This window comes from Leucoraja erinacea, chromosome 25 (genome assembly GCF_028641065.1).
Source record: "Leucoraja erinacea ecotype New England chromosome 25, Leri_hhj_1, whole genome shotgun sequence".
In the NCBI taxonomy this organism is placed as follows: Eukaryota; Metazoa; Chordata; class Chondrichthyes; order Rajiformes; family Rajidae; genus Leucoraja; species Leucoraja erinaceus.
This window is the reverse complement of record NC_073401.1, coordinates 23,761,168-23,783,764: the sequence shown is the minus strand read 5'-3', so window position 1 is coordinate 23,783,764 and position 22,597 is coordinate 23,761,168. Positions and strand designations below refer to the sequence as shown.

Here is a 22,597-nt window from a genome sequence, read left to right as displayed (position 1 = left end):
GGATCTGGGAATAACCGTGCATAGTTCCTTGAAGGTGGAATCTCATACAGACAGGGTGGTAAAGAAAGCTTTTGGCATGCTAGCCTTTATAAATCAGAGTATTGAGTATAGAAGCCGGGATGTAATGCTAACAGTGTACAAGGCATTGGTGAGACCAAATCTGGAGTATGGTGTACAATTTTGGTCGCCCAATTATAGGAAGGATGTCAACAAAATAGAGAGAGTACAGAGGAGATTTACTAGAATGTTGCCTGGGTTTCAACAACTGAGTTACAGAGAAAGGTTGAATAAGTTAGGTCTTTATTCTCTGGGGCGCAGAAGGTTAAGGGGGGACTTGATAGAGGTCTTTAAAATGATGAGAGGGATAGACAGAGTTGATGTGGACAAGCTTTTCCCTTTGAGAATAGGGAAGATTCAAACAAGAGGACATGACTTCAGAATTAAGGGACAGAAGTTTAGGGGTAACATGAGGGGGAACTTCTTTACTCAGAGAGTGGTAGCTGTGTGGAATGAGCTTCCAGTGGAAGTGGTGGAGGCAGGTTCATTGGTATAATTTAAAAATAAATTGGATAGGCATATGGATGAGAAGGGAATGGAGGGTTATGGTATGAGTGCAGGCAGGTGGGACTAAGGGAAAATAATTGTTCGGCACGGACTTGTAGGGCCGAGATGGCCTGTTTCCCGTGCTGTAATTGTTATATGGTTATATGACAGTTCCAATTTTTAATAACATTTAATATTTGATGCACATTGCACTTGCATTCGAGACTCCATCTTTCTATGATCATCTTTCTTTGAAACCTTTTTGCATACTTTTCATTCATTTGTGCTACATCTCTCTAAATCACCGTCTATACCTCTCGCCCCCCCCCGACTCTCAGTCTGAAGAGTGGACCATTCGGCCCTTCGAGCCAGCACCGCCATTCGCTGTGATCATGGCTGATCATCCCCAATCAGTACCCCGTTCCTGCCTTCTCACCATATCCCCTGACTCCATTATCTTTAAGAGCTCTAACTAACTCTCTCTCGAAAGCATCCAGAGAATCGGCCTCCACTGCCTTCTGAGGCAGAGAATTCCACAGATTCACAACTCTTGGGGTGAAAAGGTTTTTCCTCATCTCCGTAAATGGCCCACCCATTATTCTTAAACTGTGGCCCCTGGTTCTGCCCCGCCCCCCATCGGGAACATGTTTTCTGCCTCCAGCGTGTCCAATCCCTTAATAATCTTATATGTTTCAATAAGATCACCTCTCATCCGTCCAAATTCCAGTGTATACAAGCCCAGTCGCTCCATTCTTTCATCATTGACAGTCCTGCCATCACTGGAATAAACCTGGTGAACCTACGATGCACTCCCTCAATAGCAAGAATGTGTTTCCACAAACTTTGGAGACCAAAACTGCTAAATATTCCAGGTGTGGTCCCACCAGGGCACTGTACAACTGCAGAATGACCTTTATGTTCCTATACTCTACTCCTCTTGTGATGAAGGCCAACATGCCATTAGCTTTCTTCACTACCTGCTGTACCTGCATGCTTACTTTCAGTGACTTGCTGATTTTTGATATTGTGTGCGTTGGATTCCCGCTCATCGTCTGACATCCCTCCACAGATGCTGCCCGAATGGCAGAGAATTCCCACCGTTTTCGTTGTGTTTCATATTCCCAGCATCTATCGTGTTAAGGGTTTTTTTTTTCAATTACTTTTAACTATTATTGTTTGTGGAGTGGACAGTCCATCTCTTCCATGCCCCTGAACCGAACCATTTACTCGGTCAATTCACCGAATAGTTTGCTAGAAATGAAGCCGTGTGTTCTTCTCATGACTCAAATTTAGTTTCGATACAGCGCGGAAACAGGCCCTTCGGCTATTTTTACGTTATCCCACTTCCCCACAATATACAATAGGGACAATTTCCAGAAAGCAATTAACCTACAAACCTTTGGATTGTGGGAGGAAACCGGAGGGTACCTACATGGCCACGGGCATGACGTACAGACTCCACACCGTCAGCATCCGTAGTCAGGATCATACCTGGTTCTCTGGCGCTATGAGGCAGCGGCTCTCCCGCTGTTTTGGTTTGCACGTGGTTTTTGTTTGCATGCTGGTGGTTTCTGATTCTACTTTAAAATGTCACATTCATTTCATGTCACGACCCCCCGACCTACCTCATTGCGGCTCTTGCACTTTTTAAAATAAAATTGACGCTTTCTCTGTAGCTGCAACGCTGTATAGAACAACGTGTGCTGCAGTCCGGTACATTTCCCGTATGTTGTACTTGTCTTGAATGTACTAATAATGTGTGACAGGATTTGTCTGGATAACACAGTTTGTCTCAACTGCATCTCAGAAAACGTGGCAATAAGCTTAATTTCTGAAGAAGGGTCTCGACCCGAAACGTCACCCATTCCTTCTGTCCGGAGACGCTGCCTGTCCCGCTGAGTTACTCCAACATTTTGTGTCTATCTTCGGTGTAAACCAGCATCTGAAGTTACTTGTTTAAGGAGGAACTGCAGATGCTGGAAAAATCGAAGGTACACAAAAATGCTGGAGAAACTCAGCGGGTGCAGCAGCATCTATGGAGCGAAGGAAATAGGCAACGTTTTGTGGGAGGAAACCTTGCCTATTTCCTTCGCTCCGTAGATGCTGCTGCACCCGCTAAGTTTCTCCAGCACTTTTGTGTACCTTCTGAAGTTACTTCCTACACATCAATTTCTTAAATTCAGTTGTTTTTTCCCCGAATAACCTGAACAATCTTCTGGGTCCGGTTATGAATCCAGAAACATCACCGCCACGTTACCGGAATCTGTGTTATTCTGCTCAATCGTATTGTCATGGTCCACTATGCAATAACCACACGGAAACATTATGTGTGTTTGTAGTCATTTCATTGGTATAAGAAAAAAAATACATTTTTGTAGGATGCCTAGTATAAATCCAAAATATTACAAAATGTACAACTGAAATATGATAAATATGAAATCATGTCATTCTAAGGGCAGATTGGTTACACAATGGCCGGTTATACCTATTACAGTGTATAACACGCCATTTGTATTTATAATCACTTCTCCTCCAGCGTCAACATATATAATCGTACTTCCTTATGACCTTTTACTTTTGTGGTCAAATACAAATCCCATTCTGTTGAGAGAAACTCACCAAGTGACTCGGGTGATTTGGTTCGCTCGTGAGTAACACACACGTACACACACGCTGAACTTTTTCCTCGTTTATTATATTGTTTACCGTGTACTATGTTTACGTATTCTGTTGTGCTGCTGCAAGTAAGAATTAATGTAATTGTTCTATCTGGGACATACGACAATAAAACAGTCGTTGACACGGCGAAGTGGAGCGAGAAGGAACTGCGGATGTTGGTGTGAAAACCACGGATCAAAGCAGACGGTGAGCTCAGGAAACGTAGAATGGTCCCTGCCTGACTCCCAGTCTGATGAAGGGCCTCAACCCGAAACGTCACCTATTTACTTTCTCCAGAGATGCTGCCTGTCCCACTGAGTGACTCCAGCTTTTTGTGTCTATCTTCGGTTTAAACCAACACCTGCAGTTGGTTCCTACATAGAATGGTAATTGTTAGCTGGGGGGAAGTTGGCAACGAGGTATACAAGCCGGGGGGAAGTTGGCAACGAGGTACACAATCAGAGGTACACAATCAGTCAGTATCAGTAAAATTAACCAGACCAGCGAAACTAGTCGGAGAACAATGGTGGGGGAAGGGGCAGAGAGAGAGGGAAAACACTGGTTACTTGGAGTTGGATAAATCAATATTCAAGGACAGCGAGAATCAAATGTGAAGCAAAAGGCGAGGGGGAAAGGAAGCCTTGAAGCGCCATCGACATCGTTGACCACATCTGCCGGATAACTGATACTTTAGCCTGTCGGGAGTGCAGTGCCGTATCACTAGACACCAAGTCCCCAATGGGACGCGCAAGAACAAACGCGAAAGCTCGCACGCGTTCAGCTGATCTCCGCGTGGCTTTGTTTAAGTGTCTTGTATGTAACCGAGTCCCCAGTAACTCCTCTAAGACTGGAACCCCGTTAAAAAATTATGGTAAATGATTTTATCTTTCAATTAATTGGTAAAATCAGAACGAGAATAAAAATCCTCGGCTGCTTTCTCGCGAGTTTACAATCCTGGCGACATTTTAAAAACGGACATGGTCAAAAGGTAGTTAATTCATTGCGAGTGGTGGAGTCAGGTTGGATTCATATAAAGTGTAAAATAAAACAGCCTTGGAATCAGATCCGCTCATTGCATTTATTTGGTGGGGAAGTCATATCAAGTCAAACATATTTGATTGTTACGGGTGTGAATTCGTGCGATCTGGCCAAAATTAGCGCGGGTCAATTGGCCATGAGGCACCGACAAAGCGCCTTAGAATAATCATCTTTCATGATGCAACGTGCTGTTCAGCGTCTCCTTCCCCCTGAGGCGGCCAACGGTGTGTTGCCGGGGTCCCGGCCTCGTGTTGTGAAACCCCGCCTAATCTACTGATGTGTTTTTTAAGAGTGTGCAAAATGCATGGTGTATTAATGAAATCGCGCCAATCTTTGTCCCATCCATTGGCTCCGCGTCTGTAGCGGTCGGTTGTGGTTTTCCCGTGGCCTTTTCCCAACACCGATAAACCAAAAGAAGACACAGTATGATGAACACACAAAAAAAAGGACATTTCATTTTCACATGGATTGCCAGTGGTAACCGAAACTTCTAAATGCTTTCGGCCATTTAGACGGATGGAAGTTTTACAGATGATGGCATTCCATGCTGCAGCAATGGGCCGGAATTCAGGAATCACCGCCACGAATTTTCGCCCGTCGCCGCAAATTAGCATCGTCTTATAATAAACACTAAAGTAACATGAGGCAAACTTCAACCCATCCAAATTAAACCAGGCGGCTCAAAAGTTCGAATAACGTTAACAATAAAAGGGCGAACAATTGTGAGCCCGACGCCGGTTACATTGGAACATATGCATCGATATTAGCGGCTGTGGACCGCATAACCCTGGCCTATTGTAAACTATTCTGGAGGCGTTTGAAATTCCCGCGGTCTTCACTCAAACTGGTCTAATGATTCATATAACCTCATATAAGGCCGATGAAGTGTACTGCACCTGTGCCCTGTTCGAGATTCTTTGCAACTCTCTTCCCCAATGTGCGCTTGATAGTGTCTGAACCTTTTATTTGTGACTGAGGTAGCGAGCGAGCGGATAAGCGATGGAGGGTGGTGGGGGGGGGGGGGGGGGGGGGGGGGGGTACTATGGTCAGGCGGGATAGCGGAGCCCAAGTTACCGTCGGGTCATCCATTTTAGGCTAAAACTGGATTGAGGGGCCGACCAATATTGAGAGGCAGAGATCGCCATCTAAGTTCACAAGTTCGCGGGGGAGAATTGGGCCGTTCGGCCCATCAAGTCTAACTCCGCCATTCAATCATGGCGGATCTACCTTTCCGTCTTAACCCCATTCTCCCTGACACCCGCACTGATCAAGAATCAGTCAATGTCCATTGACTTGGCCTCCAGTGGCAATTAATTCCAGATTCTCCACCCTCTATGACTAAATAAATTCCCCCCTCGTCTCCTTTCTAAAGTGTTTGTCAGTTTATTCTGAGGCTATGGCATCTGGTCCTAGACTCGCCCACTAGTGGAAGCATCCCCTCCACATTTACTCTGCCAGGGCTTTCACTATTTAAAGTTTCAATGAGATCGCCCCTCATGTATTTGAGGTCCGGGTTGTTACTCAATGAGAACCTGAAATTTAGCCTAACGCAGAGCTAGATTCTGCGGGTCGGGCCTCTGTGTGAAGAAGGGCCCCGACCCGAGACGTCGTCTGTCCATTCCCTCCCCAGATGCTGCTTGCTTGGCCCGCTGAGTTCCTTCCACCAGTTCGTTGTCTTTGGCGCAAGATCCCGGCGTCTGCAGTTGCTTGTGTCTCCAGCCAGAGATTTTAGAATGTCGAAACATTCCGTGCGCCCGGCTACTTACTTCAAATATGACACAGTGCTGGAGTAACTTAGCAGGGCAGGCAGCATAGCAACTCTGGAGAACATGGATAGGAGACGTTTCAGGTCGAGACCCTGATTGTTGTCATAGTTGTTTATTGATCAATAAACTCACTGGTTCCGGGTTCCTCAGTATGAGAAGCTTTAGAGAAGATGGGCGTTTCCAAAAGTGGTGCCAAGGATGGGGGAAGGGGGCTTAATATTGACTTCCTGTTCGACACAATTATCAAAGAGGGGAGACACAAAATGCTGGAGTGACTCAGCGGGACAGGCAGCATCTCTGGAGAAAAGGAATGGGTGGCGTTTCGGGTCGAGACCCTTCTTCAAAGAGGGGATATTGAGTAAACCGGGATAAACTCATGTTTACTGTGAGCACAGAGCGAGTAACCTGGAGACACGGCGGCGAAGGCCAACGGGTCTACTTTCCCCCAAGTGGCGGGACGGCCCGTGTATAAACAATGTGTTGAAGGGAGATGTGGAGCTGAGATTTGGATAACTAATGATTTAACTCTATCCAACGGCCCAGGAAGGTGCGACGGGCCGAATGGGCTCCTGCGGTGGAGCGGTGCCCACTTGAAATGACTAGATTTTCAAACGGGCTGATATTGAAGAATGAGGCAATTGGATAAACCAGGGCGTCACGGCGCCACATTGCTTGGAATGAGGCGTCTCCGATGTGGTCAATCTGTTCCCACCCTAGGGATTGTTGTCTCCTCCCGTGTTTTGCTTGATGGTGGCCTCTACCCTCGCAGCATCCTCAGCCCCAGATATTTATTCTGCGCCAGCGAATGCCGTGAAGGTTGAGACCCAATCTGTTGGGGGTGGGGTAGTTCGCCGCTGTGCTAACGGTTGGAAGATTGGGCGGTGATGCACGCTGGCGACTCGACCTGCCGGGCTGGAAATTAGCGGCAGTTCCGCAGTCAGTGGGAGCCGCTGCGGCGTGAGACAGTAATGAATAGATAGGGTCATCACAGGGGAAAGAATGTCGCCCCGAGTAGCCCGAGATTCTCCGCAAATGTACCCCGAATATGCTAATCCTTACAGGAGAGGCGAAGCTACAAGAGCCCTTTGTCACTAAATATCGGAGATATCTGAGCGCAGGAGGATGAGGGGTGATCTTACAGAAGTGTATAAAACCATGAGAGGAATAGATCGGGTAGATGCACAGAGTCTCTTGCCCAGAGTAGGGGAATCGAGGACCAGAGGACACAGGTTCCAATGTGAAGAGGAAAAGATTTAATAGGAATCCGAAGGGTAACTATTTTACGCAAAGGGTGCTGTGTGTATGGAACAAGGTGACAGGTTATGTAGTTGATGCTGGGACTGTCCCAATGGTTAAGAAAGTTAGATAGGTACATGGATAGGACAGGGTTGGAGGGATATTGACCAAGCGCATGCAGGTGGGCTAGTGTAGCTGGGATGTGTTGGCCGGTGTGGGCAAGTTGGGCCTGTTTCCACTGTATCATTCTATCTTGTAGGCGGCTCCAGACATGGCCACTGCCGGGTTTGGCCACGTGGCTTTTAGTAGGCTATTAAAATTCCCGGCATAAAGACAGCGCGGTGCGCGGAGACAGTGGTGATCGCGCCCACCCGCCTTGGACCTAACCCCGGCAGCTGATGGCGAAACGCCGCTTCTCATCCACGCCGTGGCCCGCGCGAATTATCCACACTCCGAGGCGAAGCCGCTGAAGGGACGGGCGGATTAATGACTAGCAATCACCACCCCGCAATATTTCACCATTATTTCGCGCCTCTCAAAAATGCGATCGCTTCACGCTCCGTTACCCATCCCCTCTCCAATTTCGAAAATATATTCCAAGCTGCTGATTTTTTTTTCTCCTTTTCTTTCTCTCTGAAATGAACAATTGTAAAGCGCGCATTTGCCAAATGAGCCGTGCTGCGTTTGCCCTGGGGGCGGTGAAACTGCGACCTCGCCCTACTCTCGGGGCCGTGACCTCCAGCCAGCATCAAAAGGCCGCCGCCACATTCCGGCAGCTGGCGCGGATCCTAGCTGACCGCTTGCGAGCGGGAGGTCAGTGAGGATAAATAGCCTGGGGGGCCCCCCTTCGCTCCCCTCCCCTCCCCCCGCGCTGCCTCTGTACGACGGGAAGGCCTCCCTCCCCGCTTCCCAATCGCTCGTCTCCAGGCTCCAGGGACCCCTCCCGTGAACAAGTTCCACAAGGGCAGCATTGGTCGCTAGCGAGAGCCTCGCCATTCAGTCAGCGTACGCCCCCGCGTTTTAACATTCAGTACTACAACCGTCTCCTTCCCGATATCACACGCAGTTTGCGCGGCGATTGTTCGCTTCATCGTTCACAGATGAGACCAATACGCCCGATGGCCCGCGATTCTCTCCCCCCCACCCCATATGCCAAAACATCCCATCCTGAATCCATGTTCTCCACAGAAGCTGCCTGCCCCGCCGAGCCACTCCAGCACTGTGTGTGTGTGTGTGTGTATGTTTATTGTTGGCCAGCATCTGCGGTTCCTGATACCTCCCAATTCTAAACATTGTCACCGATTCTGCTGGAGTCAATACAGAGGCAGAGGGGGAACATAGGCCCCTTAGGTCTTCCGGCCCTTCATCTACCCATTCATACTATCCCGACAATTTAATCCCCTTCACATTCGACCACTTACCCATACACAAGGGTCAATTGACAAGTGTTTAAGAAGGAACTGCAGATGCTGGAAAATCGAAAGTACACAAAAATGCTGGAGAAACTCAGCGGGTGCAGCAGCATCTATGGAGCGAACGTTACGGGCCGAAACGTTGCCCATCTCCTTCGCTCCATAGATGCTGTTGCACCCGCTGAGTTTCTCCAGCATTTTTGTGTACCTTCAATTGACAAGTGTCCACAATGTATCTTAGCAACCGCGCATACCTTGGCAATGCCGAAGAACGTGCGAACTCCACACACTCAGCGCCCGAGGTCGGGATTGAACCGGGCTCTCTGCCGCCTCGGGCAACTTCGGGGCTCTGTCGTTCCCGTGGGTAAGAAGGGAAGGGTGTAGCCGGAGCGAGCAGGCGAAAGCATATGATTCTGGCCGCGTGTGGGGCAACTGATCCAGGCTTGGTCTCTCCTGCACGTGATGAGAACGGGTCAAATTTGGGAGCAGCCGGGCAAGGGCACGGCCGTTACTGTGATAGCCTGGCGTGGAGCTCCGTGGAAGTACCCCTGTAACCAAGCGTGCAGTAACAAGGAACAGCAGATGCTGATTTACACAAAAGTACACGAGGGGCTGGAGTAACTCAGCGGGCGGGTCAGGCAGCATCTTTGGAGAACATGGACATGCTGGGGGACACGGACCAAAATGTTGTCCATATCCCAGAGACGCTTCACCACCCCACTTCCAGCCGGTTGCTCGTCTATCCAGCGCTGGCCAAGGGCTCGGCTTCATCCCACCAGGACAGACAGACAGACAGACCACACTTCTCCGGCGAGTTCTAATCCAGAGATTGGCGATTGTATCAAGTGACTGACGCTCTTTCAATATTGCACTGCTTGTGCTAGGTCTACAGTAGCGCAATACTGACAGAGCCGCAGGCACTTGGGGAGGGGGTCGTGGCGGGGCATGAATATCCCAAACCCCAGCGATTTATCACCAAATGCCTCACCGTGGTCTCACCTTTAAAACACCATCCAAGAAGAAGCGCCTTCCTCATCACCACCACAGCTCAAGTGTTTGTCATGTGCCCCGTAACGCAACAGTGAAATTCTTACTCAAGATTTAGAAACACATTACTCTGTAAATAGCCATAATAAACACAAAACGCTTAAGTATACAAGTACAAATAATAGTACAAAGATAAAAACAATGCCCTCAAGTCCATGTAGTCCGGAGCTTGGTTAAAGATTACAGTGTTTAATAGCCCGATGGTTGTTTGGAAGAAGCTGCTCCTGAACCTGGACGTTGGTCGTGTCCAGGTTATGCAGCAGTCAGAGTTCAATAAGAGCTGCAGGCTCTAACGCGAGTTCCCCCAGTAATCACTCTGCCCGTTCAGGTGGATGGGACGGTTTTCTCGGTCATTTGGGGTTTTAATATGCGGGCGAGTTACGTTTTAAAGTGCGTGGTTCCTCGATCATGCCTTCGTTCGAGCATTCTTGGGGGAGGGGGGAGGAGAGTCCAGATTAGTGGATGGCTTCAATGAAACTCGGGGAATGTCAAAAATCCAGTTCCTCCCTTACCAGCCCAGCAGGGGCCTCCGAGTCGAACAGAAGCGAGAGACCACCTAAAATCAGGAGTTGAGCCCACCCACTCCGCACCGCCCACCCGCCCCACAGCTCCAACCTGCCCTCTGCCGGCGCTAAGTCCAGCGCGGGAAATATAACCCATTGCGGGTCGCTCAGCAGAAAGAACGCATGGAGCATCCCAGATGAGAACACGTGCATTTAGCGCGACCCCCCCCCCCCCCCCCCCCCCCCCCCCCACCCCCTCCCTCCCTTGTGGGTGAAGATGGAGCCCAGAGCCGAAACCCTATAAGCGATATTGCACTACTTAAGCGAGAAACTGAAAGCAGACGCAATATAGATAGGGTCCCGGCTCCGGGCGCGAACTCGCCTCCGCCTCCGCTCCAGGGCACACACTTCGCTGTTGCCACTTGCCTCGCGTACAAAGAAGGCCGTTCTCCGACCGCGGAGAAAGAAGGATCTCGACCCGAAACATGTGCTAATTAATCATTTTCTCCGGAGATGCTGCCTGACCCGCTGAGTTATTCCAAGAGTTTGTGTCTATCTATAGCCAGACAAATATATAGACAATATTATTTTCCCTGTGCGGACCCTGTCCATTACTGCCACAATACATCTGTAAGGACACAATATCTCAAACCCCACGGCTCGCCCATTCCAAGACCATGTTTAAAACTAGTCAATACTTAAAGGCTGCCTCCACCATCACGCTTTTTACCTTCTACACTGCCAAGTGATGGTCTCGGACTCTCCTTTTCAGACCTGCTGCAATCAATTGACGACCTGACACATTTAGCCTCTCGCTTCCCCGGTCAGATTAGAGTGGAGCAGGGCGGGATAGTGGGGCAATGATACGCCTCCAATTCATGGATGGCCCGGTGATTCATGGCCTCGCCACTGAGCTGCCGGGACCCTCCCTGTTCTTTACTCTCATCCGCCATAAAGATTCCTCACGTTCTCAAGCAAGTCAAAAGGCGACGCCGCTTTGATCTTTATCGGCGAGGGTCGAAATTGGACAATTCATTCGACGAAATCTGATCAAGAATGCGCGCCTTTTTTATCTCCTCCTCGCGAATTCCTCAGGCACCCGAGTGGAGAGAGGCCAGGTCAATGCCCGCGGCGGGCAGCGGGGTCACCCAAAAAAACCACCTTTGCTTTTAACTAGTTACTACATTCATAATTTCGTGACTGAAGCGACAGATTTCGACACTATCGCTGCGCAGTCTGCGCGGGACAAACTCTTTTAAGTTTTAAGCAGCAACAACGCACATGCGTTACATTCCTGTTGAAAATGGGCATTTCACTGACTCCCGCGAGGAAGAGGCCGGCGCTAGGGTCCCATCGGCCCTCAGAGTGGAATGAGTGCCCTCACCCACTGCTCTACTTGGTATTTGTTAGCGGGGGAAGAGTCGGGGTCTAACCGAGGGCTTCTTCAGACTGAAGAGCCTCGACCCAAAACGCCACCCTTTTCCTTCTCTCCAAGGCAGCATCTCTGGAAAAGGTGACGTTTCGGGTCGAGATCCTTCTTCAGACTCGAAACGTTTTCTCCAGAGATGCTGCCCGACCCGATGAGGTTCTCCAGCTTTTTGAGTCTATCTTCGGCGTAAGTTCTTCCTTAAAGGGAACCCGGTCCCTCACCGCTCCCAATTCTCCAAATGAGACAACGCGGGACAAATTGGGATGCCTGGGACTGGGATGGCTTACCGAATGGATTCAAGGACTGTTCCCTCATTTGGTCTGTTTATCCCTGAAATTAGTAGGTTCTCTCTGGAACTAGACCTCGCATTTCTCATGGCCCTTTCTCAATGGACACTCGATGTCCCCAGCGCGGTTAACACGATTTAACACGGGGGTTAACATTCCCAATACTCCCGTCTACTGTTTTTTTGGAGCTGGTGTACAATTTTACTATCCAAAGACGGATAGTTGCGGCTCTTTGGGGAAACCCTCATTTCTTTTTTTAAACCCAGATATTATTTCGATTGGCGCCAAGGATTCCGAAGTGAAGCATGACACTGCACAATGATCTAACTGATGCCGACAAGCAGGGGAATTTGCGGAATTTGGGAAACGCAGATTCCTCACTCTCCCGAACGCTCGGGGCAGCGCAGATTGAAGCGGGCTGTTTCACATTAAGTTCACATCTTTATCCGCTCGCCTACTAACCTCGCTACTCCCATAGCACGTACACTCAAATAACAGCAAAAATATTCTAGTTACAAAATTAAAAAACTCCTGCAGAAAGAATATGACTGAGATGTTTTAAGAACCACGTTGTAGACTGGAGCTAGGGGGGGGGGGGGGGGGGGGGGGGGGGGGGCAGGGGCCACGTGGGACAACCAGGGAGAGCTGGTATTTTGGTACCAGGCATTACATGGGGTGCACAGTAACAAGGCGCTAGATATCACAAGGCGCTAGACATCTAGTAACAGGGTGCTAGATGCTACAAGGGACACACACGGTAACTGGGTGGTATTATTACTAGAGATTCTCATTAACAATGCACTTTGATACTACTGGAGCCACCGAGTAACAGGGCGCTAGATATTACTAAAGATACTCGGAACAGGACGCTAGATATTACTAGGCACCCAGTAACAGTGCGCAAGATATTACTAGAAACACCTAACATGACAATAAACTCTTGATCTTGAATACCCAGTAAAGGGGTGCTAGATAGTACTAGAGACACTCAGTAACAGGGATGCCTACTGCTACAGTAATAGGGTACTAGATACTACTAAAGATACTCAAAACAGGACGCTGGATACTGCTAAACACCCTGTAACAGAGCGCTAGATATTACTAAAGATACCAGAACAAGAGGATAGATACTGCTGGACGCCCTGTAACAGAGTGCTAGATATTACTAAAGATACCCAGAATAGGACGATAGATACTACGAGACACCCAGTAACATGCTCAGTAACAGAGTGCGATATATTACTAGGAGCGTCTAGTATCTGCATACTCGCCGCCACTGGCATTCGGACTGCTCGGTTTGTAACGGCAACAATTTCACATCAAACAATATAAACATTATATTGCCGAGCTTCCAAAGAAAAAACAATTTGCTTTAATGCACCGCCTTTCAGAACACCCAGAAGGATGTTTCTGAACACCCAGGTCTGAGCAAACAACAGGCCCCAGACACGACGCGTGGAACAGTTTCAGTGGTCGGTGAGAAGGGATGGTTTAAAGGGAGAGTTGGCCAGGCTGCTTGTTCTCCGCGCACTTTTATGCGGGGAAATCAGGTCGATTCCATTGAGCGGGAAGGGAGGGGAGGGGAGGACGGGGGAAGAAGGAGAGAGGCTCCAGCGGGAGAAGGAGCAACAACTTCAGGAAGAAAGACGGAGCCGAAACCGAACTCGGGGGGCAAGGCATGTCCCGTACAACCCGTGAGTGATGGCCACGTGAGCCAATGAATACCCAGCCACAAGTCACAGACACATCGTAATAAAAAGGTCTAAAATTGAACGCGTTAGGTAGACATTTACTTTGCAATCTTACTGCAGGACCGAGGTGTGGTGTGTGTGTGTGTGTGTGTGTGTGTGTGTGTGTGGTGTGTGTGTGTGTGTCCGTGGAGGGAACCAAACGGGTAGCTTATTTAATAACCGCTCCTCTAAACATACAATGTGGTAAAACCCAGCATGCCTGCGGCATTTTAAAATCTCGCAACGCCTGCCTGTTAACTGACGCCTGATCTACACGGCGTAGCGGTTGCGAGGCCAGAATGAGCAGGTCAGAGCTGAGCGGGGTGTTGGGAAGCAGGCGAGAACCCAGAGAGACGACCTAAAACAAAACCCACACGAAGAGCCCCCAGCCTGCCGCCGGGACCATCTCCAAATGCATGGCGAAACTATGCGCTTGATATCCGGCCGGGGCAGAGGGCCGAACGTGGATTTTATCCCGATTCACGCTCTATTTAGTCATCTCGCCTTGGAGATCGGGAACATGGAAGGGAAACGGCGCAGAGGCTGAAGAGCCGAACAAGCCTTGTGTGTTAAACACACGGCAAAGGGGCTCGCCCTGCGGAATATATCACAAACACACACATACACAGAAAAAAAATGAATGAACACACGATACCACTTAACACTTCAAAGTAAAATGAGAAACAAAAACACCAGCCTACAATGAGAGCCGGTGACTAACGTTTGCCCTTGAAGAATCAGATGATGTGGCAAATGGGTTCGTCACAGGATAGGAATGAGTACAATGTCTAAATTATTGGAGCGATGGAGGGAGAAAGGGGTCTAACGGCGGCAAAAACAAGGCTATGGAGATTGGCAAAGCCCCCAACCCCCCATGTGACATGGTACCCAAACCTTGCCACCCTCTATCGCCAAAAACGTGGCTACCATCAGCGTACAAGAGTGATGGCGTTTATAGATTCTGCCCACAGTTATACACAAGTGTTCAGCAGTTTAATGCTTTCAAATATACATGCATATATATCCCTCGTTCTAACGGCACTGGTCAAACGGTGGAGGGAAATTCGAATATTTCTGCCAATATCTGATGGTATTACATTACCAGATCACAAGTCTTACATTTTACATTATCCTTCAGACCTAATAGGGCATGGGTCGAGTGTGTGGTGGGGGTGGGGGGCGGGGATAGGGGAAGAGAAAGAGTGCCCGTTTTCTGAATGAGACCACAACCGTGTTCACTGGGACAGTTTACACCGCATTGTTTATAAAGCAGGGCCAAGACTAGCGCGAGTTATTACCAGGGCGGTTTGTTATCTCGTTGACCCCCCCAACCCAACCCCACCCCTCCTCTCTCTCTCTCCTCGACACTAACACGAGAAACCCCCTGGCATCGCACTGTCTGTCAGTGAAGCCAGAGGGGCGAGCTCTAGAAACGACGTGGCCAATTCTAATAAGGGTCAGCAAGATTAAAAACGGCATCAACGTCCCGCCAAAGTGAAGGCTAGCAGTTCTGGGAATATCACCAGTGCAGGGTAAAGCTGCTCCCCAAAGCAATGCCATTTCACGAAGGGACAATTCAGATTCCAGGCCCAAAACTAAACATGTCTTCCCGCTGTTACTCCCCGGCTGAATAAGAGGGGCAAGACATTTTAATTTACACCCTAGGTGACGTTTGTATTCTGCCAACAGTCGGTACCGAAAAGAGTTCCGCGCGGTTATAGAATGCAACACGTAATGCTTTCAATTACACATGCATAACCCTCACGCTAACCACGTTGGTCAAATTGAGTAGGGAAGCCTGAACGATTTCCCCCAATATCTGCGGGTTTTTTTAAATACTTCGGATTAATAGAACATTGAGAAACAGCCTACACGTTTGAAAAAGCGGACGAACCCATTTAAAAGTTGCAGTGTTGAAATCTTTCTCTCCCCCGCCCTCCCCTCTCTCCCCCCTCCCCAATAGTAAACCCCATCAGCAAACAAATAAAATTACAGGCCATTCAAAAAAGTAATTGTGGATTGTTCGCTTACGCCAACCATTTTTGTTTAGAACCTGCGGTTCACACGGCGAAGGAATACGGATATTTTTTGTGGAGGGGATCAAGTTTTTTTTTTAATCGTAGAGGTCAAAGTGCCGGAAGCCCAAATACGATGTATGATTTAGTCGAATCGGTGGCCATAGGGCCGCGGTTCAAAGCGAATTCGCAGCAGCAACGCGGCTGAGCGAGACATTCCAACCCATCCACTTCAAAAAAAAACTCTAGCAAGTTCTTACATGAAATTTTCAGCAGGCAATTTTTCTTTAAATAAAAAAGGGGGAAATTCCCATCAGGCGAGCTGCGACCTGTCGGCGGATTGCGCAGAAACCAAGCAGATTTCCGCCACACACTGAAAAAACGTACACACTTTGCCAGCGGGCTGCCGGCTCCCCGTGCCGGGACAACAATTCTCCACTTTCATCGGAGACACAAATATCCCGGGACAACTCCGACGAAAATGTTATATTCAAGGTAGCGGTTTTTAAAAATGATCACAAATGAAACATCTCCCCCCACCACAAGGCTTAACCCTCCCCCACCCTCAACAAACAGCGTGATCTGCCATCCGATACACTCTTAAAAAAAAACCCAACCCCTCCCCCTCCCTAGACTTACTACCCACTCGCTCCCACAAGGCACACGAGGCCCTGCCGAAGCTGCAATTTGTGTACGCTCGCTTCTCTTCCCATCCCATCCTCCAGCGCCAACGCCGAACGGAACCCGGCGCACAGGGGACAATTTCAACCCCTTAGATAGGGCCGTGTCCGGTAGTTGCACGGTTCCCCGCCACGCTTCCTCTGCTCTACCCCCCCCACCCGCAATTCACTCGCGCCAGGGATGGGGTTCCCACTGAGGGGGGAATACACACGGGAGGGAGGGTAAAACATACGAACCGTGCGGTAGGGACCTATCGTTGCACGAAAACAGTGCGACCAAACTACTCCCCCTCCCCGATTTAGTAAAGCTGCCAACCACTTCCATATCACACACGTGCCATGTTATTTAGTGCTTTTCAAAGCGTCTAAATAAGACTTTTTTTTTTAATTATAAAAAAGGTCGCATCTATCTATATGTCGAAAATTCTCAATGTCAACACGCCGTTTTGGATTCCTTTACTCTTCATTATTGATACACGGCACCTGGCTTGACAACATGAGCAAATGGGACCATCCACTGCAAAGTTAAAGTCGGGACTAGTAGCATTAAGATGCACCTCAGCCCCGCATCACTAAACACGAGTGCTCGCTACTCCAATGCCAGCATTAGCAATTCAGAAATACATGCAGACCAATAGAAAGGGCAGCATTAATTCTGAGAAAGTCCTTTCTTTCAAAGAAAATACACCCATTTGGCTTGAAATCACTGATTATTTTTAACCATACAACAGCAAGGATAAAACAGTAAAACGTCACACGAGAGGAAAAGTTGGAAAGGCGCTAACTAAACATCACACGAGGAATTCAGCCCGTTGTGCATAGTCCATAACACATTCATTTCATCCAACTTTGAAAAAACTGAAATGCATGATTACAGTAACTCTTAACAAGTTTACACTCATTCAACTACCTGATCATATTTTAAGACGTACACACACACACACAAATCCACAGGGCAGATGATGGTGAATTTTAAGCAGAGCTGCCGGGATTCAGCAACCCTAGTTTTAGTCACATGTAGCCATGTTGCGACCATTCCCGCGATTCCAATTCCTCCATTGTGTCCCGGGACTTCGGCGGACGTGGGGAGCTCGCTCCCTGGTGCCTGACGCTTTGACAATACTATTGCACTGCTTTAGCTGTGCGGACAGTAGTGCAATATCGTCAGAGCGCCCGACAGCAGACAACCCTGACCCAGGGCTCAACGCACCGTGGGTTAAATCCACAGTTCCTGCATCAACTAGACGGCTGCCAGGGACGAAATGTGGAAGCTTCATCTGCGGTTACTCCCAGCAAAAACACATTTTACACAGTAAAAGTCAAAATGGTAACATTTCATACAATAGCCACCTGCTTCTGGCAACTTGCATTTTAAACTGGATTTACACCACAGGCGAGACATCTTATCCAAAACTAATCAAGCATGCGCGTTTAAAAAGTTACGAAAACACAGGAAAAACATTTTTTAAGTTGCACTGTTGATTCATAGGCACGTTGTTGGAAGAGTTTGATCCTCTCCACAAAGTTTTTTTGGGAAGTGAGTGCGAGTGGGGCGGAGTGTAACTGCAAGCCAATGCCCTTTTAATATTGCACTGCTCATCTCATCTCAGTAGTACAACATAAAAAGGGCCCCGGACAACAGACTTCAATAACAACGTCAAAAAATAAAAATTAAATCGAGCCGCCAACAACAAGAGAAAGAAAAATCGGGTCATCGGCGATCTGACGCCGCTTGTTTCCAAACACCAACAACAACAAAAATAACACGGCTGGAATAAAGAACAAGGTGTGATCGGCCCGAAATTTAGGGAGAAGAAATGTAACACATAAGAAATATTCACAGTAAACAACGTAAAAAGGGTACAATCAAATCAGACAAGTTCTTAACAATCTAGTTTTAAAACTTAAGCGGATACATCCAATAGTTTAATGCAAATAGGAAGTTATCTTAATAGCACAGCAGTCAAGAGTGAAATTTGAACATCTTAAATCACAACAACCTCCTGTACAACCGAAGGTCCAAAACAGTTCTCCTCTGCATCGCATACAAAGTTGCGAAATCTGATTACTTAACGTTTCCCCAAGATCGGAGCCCCAAACTCACGCCGTAAACAACCATCCGCGAAGCTATAAAAGCTGGAACTGTAAAGGGGGAGGGTGTTGCGATTGGGCGAAAAGGGAATCAAAAAAATAAAATAAAATAACCGGGGCGGGGAGGATGGGAAAAAAAATACACGTGGGGCCCCCTGAATGTGCAGCGTCGTTGGACCAGAGATTGTGCGAATCCAACTCGGGAAGGAGCGCTTGTCACTCAAGTTTTCCGAGGCTCCGGAGGAAACGACGGCTTGCTGTCCCTTTAAAAAAAAATTAAAAAGCGGCGCCCTCTTTATAGTCAGGGTTAAAAGCCACAAACGCGTGCGTGGCTGGCCGCTTTATACTGCGCTGCCAGATTCAATAATATATATATATGTATATATCTATAAACAGTCCGAAGGCATTAAAATTGGGACTCACTCTGGAAAAAAAAAAGGATGACTATCTCCTTGCCCGGCCAAGTTGCGAGCGCAGTTGTTGACACTGCACGGTTTAACCCTGCTCTACTTATTCCTACGATCACCTATTTTAAACAGAGTGATATTCTGAGTGTGTGTGTGTGTGTGGGGGGGTTTTGAGGGGCGGGGTACCTTGATACGTATTTTTAAAAGACTAGGCATTGCATAATGTCCCCTCCCCTCCCCCCCCTCTCTTGCTCTCACTCTCTCTCTCTCCCCGGGTATGTGCCCCGTTTAAAACCCCTTTTTCTCTCTCCTCCAACCCTCCCCCCCTCCCTTTTCTCACCCCCCCTTGTAGCCCAGAGCTCCCGCCATTTCCATACAACGGCCCGGATGATACTCACAAGCCCCCCCCCCCCCCCCCACAACATGCTGCTCAATGGTACCTGCAAAAAAAAAAGGGGGGGGAATGCATCAATAACCCCTTTTAAAACAAAATATTATTTAAAATATCTATTGAAACGAACGCAGCAAACGAAGTTGCAAAAAAAAAATGGAGGCAGTCGCTGCAAAAAAAAAAAAAAGAAAACATATTTCCAAACTTCTTTGCAGGGCCGAGTTGTTGGTCTCCGGAGGCTGGGATGTGGTGCATGTCGGCGGCTCCCGTTTGCAAGGCGGTGCAATGTTGCAGCGGCGGCGGCGGCCCCGGGGACAGAGAGCGCGAGCGAGCGAGTGAGCAGTCAGGGCCGGAGCGCTCACGCGTGATGGTGGTGATGCCTCCGCCGCCACCACCACCACCATCTTCAGCACCTTCCGCCCGCCGGCGCCCCGCCCCCTCCCCTCCGCCCACGTGACCCCGCGCGCCGGCCCATTGGCTGCGCCCGGACCCTCCGCATTCCAGGTGGACGGCGCGAGACACGTCCACGCACCGAGAGCCCCGTCCATTCACAAAACACACCGCCCCGCCCCGCCCCGGCCCCAGCATAGCACACTACAGCTCGGCACACTACAGCCCGGCCCGGCACACTACAGCACGGCACACTACAGCTCAGCACACTACAGCCCTGCCCGGCACACTACAGCTCAGCACAGCACAGCCCTGCCCAGCACACTACAGCTCAGCACCGCCCTGCCCAGCACAGCCCAGCCCAGCACACTACAGCTCAGCACACTACAGCCCAGCCCAGCACACTACAGCTCGGCACACTACAGCTCGGCACACTACAGCCCGGCCCGGCACACTACAGCACGGCACACTACAGCTCAGCACACTACAGCCCTGCCCAGCACACTACAGCACGGCACACTACAGCTCAGCACACTACAGCCGGCCCGCACACTACAGCCCGGCACACTACAGCCCAGCCCGGCACACTACAGCCCAGCCCGGCACACTACAGCCCAGCCCCCGCACACTACAGCCCAGCCCGGCACACTACAGCCCAGCCCGGCACACTACAGCTCAGCACACTACAGCCCAGCCCAGCACACTACAGCTCAGCACACTACAGCCAGGCACACTACAGCCCGGCCCGGCACACTACAGCCCGGCACACTACAGCTCAGCACACTACAGCCCGGCCCGGCACACTACAGCCCGGCACACTACAGCCCGGCACACTACAGCCCAGCCCGGCACACTACAGCCCGGCACACTACAGCCCGGCCGGCACACTACAGCCCAGCCCGGCACACTACAGCCCAGCCCGCACACTACAGCCCAGCCCGGCACACTACAGCCCGGCACACTACAGCCCGGCACACTACAGCCCAGCCCGGCACACTACAGCCCGGCCCACTACAGCTCAGCACACTACAGCTCAGCACACCACAGCCCTGCACACTACAGCTCAGCACACCACAGCCCAGCACACTACAGCTCAACACACTACAGCTCAACACACTACAGCACTGCCCTGCCCAGCTCAGCACACTACAGCTCAGCACACTACAGCTCAACACACTACAGCACTGCCCTGCCCAGCTCAGCACACTACAGCTCAGCACACTACAGCTCAGCACACTACAGCACTGCCCTGCCCAGCTCAGCACACTACAGCACAGCTCAGCACACTACAGCTCAGCCCAGCACTGCCCTGCCCAGCTCACTACAGCACACCGCACTACAGCACTGCCTTGCCCAGCACACTACAGCCCAACTCAGCACTGCCCTGCCCAGCACACTACAGCTCAGCACTGCCCAGCACACTACACCACACTGGGCACTACTCCCGCCTCTTTTGTCTCTCTATATATTTTACCTCTTTCTCTCCCTCCACTCTCCCTCTTTCTTTCTCTCCCCTTCTCTCTCTCTCCCACCCTCCCTCCCCTTCTCTCTTTTTCCCCCTTTCTTTCTCTCTTTCCTTTCTCTCCCCTCTCTCCCTCTTTCATTCTCTCTCTCTCCCACTATTTTTCTCTCCCTTGTTCTCTTTTTATTTCTCTCCCTCTCGCCACACTCCCTGCGACCCGCTTCCCTCCCTCTCTCTCTGATTTTTGTTTAAAGATTCAGCAGCGTGGACACAAAACATAGGAGTATGCAGCTCCCTGCCCTTCTCTCCCCTCTCTCTGAGGCAGCAGAAGCAGTGAGCTGTGAAATCCCGCATTCCTGTCCGATGGAGCTGAATTAATGGTGTTGCAGAACAGAAAAGGACCCGCATTTTTCAATATCTCTATATTCTACCCCCCCCCCACCCCACACAATCTCCCACTCTCTTTTTTCCTCACTGTGTCTCAATCTCTCTCCCTCTCTCTCTTGTGCCCATGTTACTGTCCTTCCCCCATCCCCATTCTCCTTCTTAACGTTCCCACTCCTCATCTTTGTAAAGCCATCAGATGGAATGACCTCTTGCACGTTTATTTACATTTATTTGAACAGATTAGAAAACTTAGCAGACGTGAATTTACTCTATAAAACGAATTGCAACGCAATACTTCAAAATATGTCTTGTCTCACAATTTTAGCAAATATTGTAACAATCCGAGTGAAAGATACAAATGGCAACTCACCTTGATAATGTTGTGTTTCGGAGAAAAGAAACGAAATGTACTGCTTTAGCTAACGCGAAGGAGACATGCCTTCGAGATGTATCCTTCGGGTGCATATTTCTGCAATGATTCAAAAATCGTTGCCACATTTTAGCCAGTTGAAAGAGCAGAACGATTAGAACTTTTGAAAGTAACGCCTCGTATTACTGTAGTAAAATTAAATTCAACAAGGGTTTCTCCAAGATAAAAGTGGAAAATTTATATCGTTTTAAACACCGAGCGATGGAGAAACCAAATTCTTAATGATATTCAACAAAAAAAAACACACACACAAGTGCATTCTTGTACTTCCCCACGTGCGCACGGCGTGTCCTCAAATTTACTTCACGAATCTTGCGTTTAACACGTTCACCTTGTTGAAGTGGCTGGAGTATTCTTTGCGGCCAGGCAGCTGGATTCTATGTTAAAAGGAGTTTTATTTACCATATCTGCCAATTCAGAGAACGTTTAAGGCAGTCAACAAACAGTGGGGTTATTTTCCAACGTGGAGGAGGAGGGGAAGAAGGGAGGGGAAGAAGGGAGGGGAGGGGGGGGGTTCCACTTCCCAGCCTGTTTTCGGCATTCCAGTCCTGTGTAATCTCAGTTTATAGCGTTGGGGGCGAAAATTCGACTGCGAGAATATCCCGGTGCAATTAAAACGCGTCGCCGCTTTAAGAACTCGATTAGAACAAAAAAAACTCTCGGTAAGAGAATGTAAACGTCTCCGACGATGGAGC

The 22,597-nt window shown here is 49.2% G+C and overlaps 2 long non-coding RNA genes across 4 annotated transcripts; both read right to left on the bottom strand.

Moving 5' to 3' along the window:
* Nucleotides 1–2,858: 2,858 nt before the first annotated feature.
* LOC129709105 (uncharacterized) lies at nucleotides 2,859–22,382 on the bottom strand. Of its 3 annotated transcripts, none has more exons than XR_008725460.1 (3): nucleotides 22,152–22,380; nucleotides 21,843–21,941; nucleotides 2,859–3,575 (listed from the first exon to the last, which is right to left on the bottom strand). It is a non-coding gene; the product is annotated as an uncharacterized LOC129709105 (long non-coding RNA). The 3 variants fall into 3 exon arrangements; XR_008725461.1 differs by lacking the exon at nucleotides 2,859–3,575 and adding an exon at nucleotides 4,265–4,627 and having other exon boundaries at nucleotides 22,152–22,382; XR_008725462.1 differs by lacking the exon at nucleotides 2,859–3,575 and having other exon boundaries at nucleotides 21,570–21,941; nucleotides 22,152–22,378.
* LOC129709106 (uncharacterized) lies at nucleotides 9,754–12,498 on the bottom strand. The gene is made up of 2 exons (XR_008725463.1): nucleotides 10,934–12,498; nucleotides 9,754–10,127 (listed from the first exon to the last, which is right to left on the bottom strand). It is a non-coding gene; the product is annotated as an uncharacterized LOC129709106 (long non-coding RNA).
* Nucleotides 22,383–22,597: the final 215 nt, after the last annotated feature.